Source organism: Saccopteryx leptura, chromosome 2 (assembly GCF_036850995.1).
Source record: "Saccopteryx leptura isolate mSacLep1 chromosome 2, mSacLep1_pri_phased_curated, whole genome shotgun sequence".
Lineage (NCBI taxonomy): Eukaryota > Metazoa > Chordata > Mammalia > Chiroptera > Emballonuridae > Saccopteryx > Saccopteryx leptura.
Window position 1 is genome coordinate 182,726,146 of NC_089504.1, and position 2,443 is coordinate 182,728,588.

Sequence of the window (2,443 nt, forward strand, 5' to 3'; positions counted from 1 at the left end):
TTTCCCAGTTACCAAGTTGTTATGTGGGAAATTGATGAAAACTAGAGAGTGTTTTCAAAATCAGGAAGAATTAGCCTGACCAGGTAGTGGCTCAGTAAATAGAGCGTCGTACTGGGATGTGGAGGACCCAGATCTGAAACCCCAAGGTTGCTGGCTTGAGTGTGGACTCATAGGGCTTGAGCCCAAGGTTGCTGGGTTGAGCATGGGATTGTAGACATGACCCCATAGTCATTGGCTTGAGTCCAAAGGTCACTGGCTTGAAGCCCAAGGTCGCTGGCTTGAGCCCAAGGTCGCTGGCGTGAGCAAGGAGTCACTCACTCTGCTGTAGCCCCCCCCCCCCCCATCAAGGCACATATGAGAAAACAATTAAGTATTTCTATGAACAGAAAAGTAAAAATAAATACTATGTTAAGACAAACATCTAAGTCGCATTTAATAGGTAAGTGTACCTGTTCCAACTTACATACAGATTTAACTTAAGAGTGAACAACTAAGGAGACTAAGGAGCCTCAATGAAGAATTGATGCTTTTCATTTCTCTCCCTTCCTGTCTCTCTGTCCCTATCTATCCCTCTCACTCTCTCTCTGTCTCTGTCTCTGTCTCTGTCTCTCTCTCTCTCTCACACACACACACACATCAGAAAGAATTAATTCATATATATTTTTTAATTTTTTTTTTGTCTCTAAACTGTTTATTTTCCTGGAGTAGGTGGTGGAGATCCCTGGGAATGGGCATGCAATTACTGCCAGCTGTGGGACCTGGTGCAGGTGGGTCAGGGCAGCATGGCCCTCAGGTGAAGGCGGAGCTGTTTCAGCTAACGTTTGCCCCATTCTTGTCTCAGTAGTTGATATAGATCCCATCCAGGCTGACATGCAGGCTTGAGGCCAGCAGGCTGCACAGCAGTGTGTTGTAGGAATCGTTCTGAGTGTTACCAATTTTGTCGATGCTCTGCAGGCTGCAGAGTGCACAGGTTTCACTTGAGTTGAGGTAGACCATAAGCTGGTCCAGAATCACATGCACTGCGATGTACTAGGCTGGCTTGCTGGTTACCTGCATTGGCTGTTGGGTGTGCTCGGGAAGAAGCCTGTCAGGCATCTAGGCACGAGGCACGTTTGTGTCCACCAGGAATATCTGCACGATGGTAGAAGTACGGTGAGGACTGGGACATGGGAACTGACTCAGGCTTTTGACTAAAATCCGAGAACCTCAGAAAGGATGATTTAACTTGTAAAAGGCAACCACCTGAAGGCTGAGAATCATTCCTTAGCATTGTAATATCTGGAAACCTATTTAGGATGTTAAGAAACTATATCTTCCTCTTCCACTTAACAACTATTTACTGAATGTCAACTATATGCCAGGCCCTGAAGCTATAAAGTGGAAAATCATCATCTGGGCCCTCAGGTTGCTTTGTCTAGTTGGAGATCAGCTATTTAGACACCTCTAATGGAGATTATATATATATAAACAGTATATAGAGTATTCAGTACCTGGGGGAGGTAGGGAAGACTTCATAGAAGTTGTTCTTACCAAAAATTAAAGTAAGATTTTGGGAGCCTGGAAGGAGTACAAGATGAATGAACTGTGATTCAGAACTTTGGAGACCCAAGAAAGCATGCTTTTGGGAAAACTACAACAAATAAAGTGAAGGGTAAGATAATGCAGTGAACAGAATGGAAGATGACCCAGAATAAGAGTAGATCAGACCACTAAGAGCCTTGACTTCCATGGTGGAACATTACCACTTACTACATGTGAAGCTTACATACTATACTAGCCAGGCATAATTTGCGTTATATTTTTTTATTCATTTTAGAGAGAGAGAGAGAGAGAAAGAAAGGGGGAGGAGCAGGAAGCATCTGTTAAGCCTAATCCAGAGGGACCCGAAACATTGAAGACACGAACAAAGTCCGTCGATTACACATCAAAGCTTTATTGTCTAGCTTGGCCAAGCGGCAGCAACTCCAACAGAAGTCTGAGGGAGAGCGCCCCGGCCCTTTGTTCTACCTAGTTTTTATAGTTTTGTAAGTGGGAAGTACAGAAGCAAAAATTGTAATTAGGAGCCCCTTACCACTATTGGTTATAGTCATATGTCCTTTAGCATGTTAGGACCATGTTCAATTTGCAAGCCATACATCATTTTGGAGAAAACAAAATGTACAAGTCAACACAATGATAGAAAGATGTCTTTTTACATATTAAAAGGCATTCCTATATTGTCTAGTGTTTATCTGCCATCTCTCTGTCCAGAGTCACACGTGTTAACCACACACATTTACATAGGAGAGGTAGTTTCTGTGGGGACAAATGCCCGCAAATGGCTCATTGCTATAAGAAAAGGTTTATTTTGGCTTTTCTCTTCCTGCACCTGGCTAGCCATTCACCCCTTTCCCCACAGGCGTGGTGGAATGTCTGGGAACCCATGTTTTCCTCCCCTTTGCAT

General features: G+C 43.7%; 1 pseudogene; it reads right to left on the reverse strand.

Annotated features, from left to right (window-relative positions):
* Nucleotides 1-789: 789 nt before the first annotated feature.
* Nucleotides 790-1,754, reverse strand: LOC136391731 (macrophage migration inhibitory factor pseudogene; annotated as a pseudogene).
* Between the last annotated feature and the right edge of the window lie 689 nt (nt 1,755-2,443).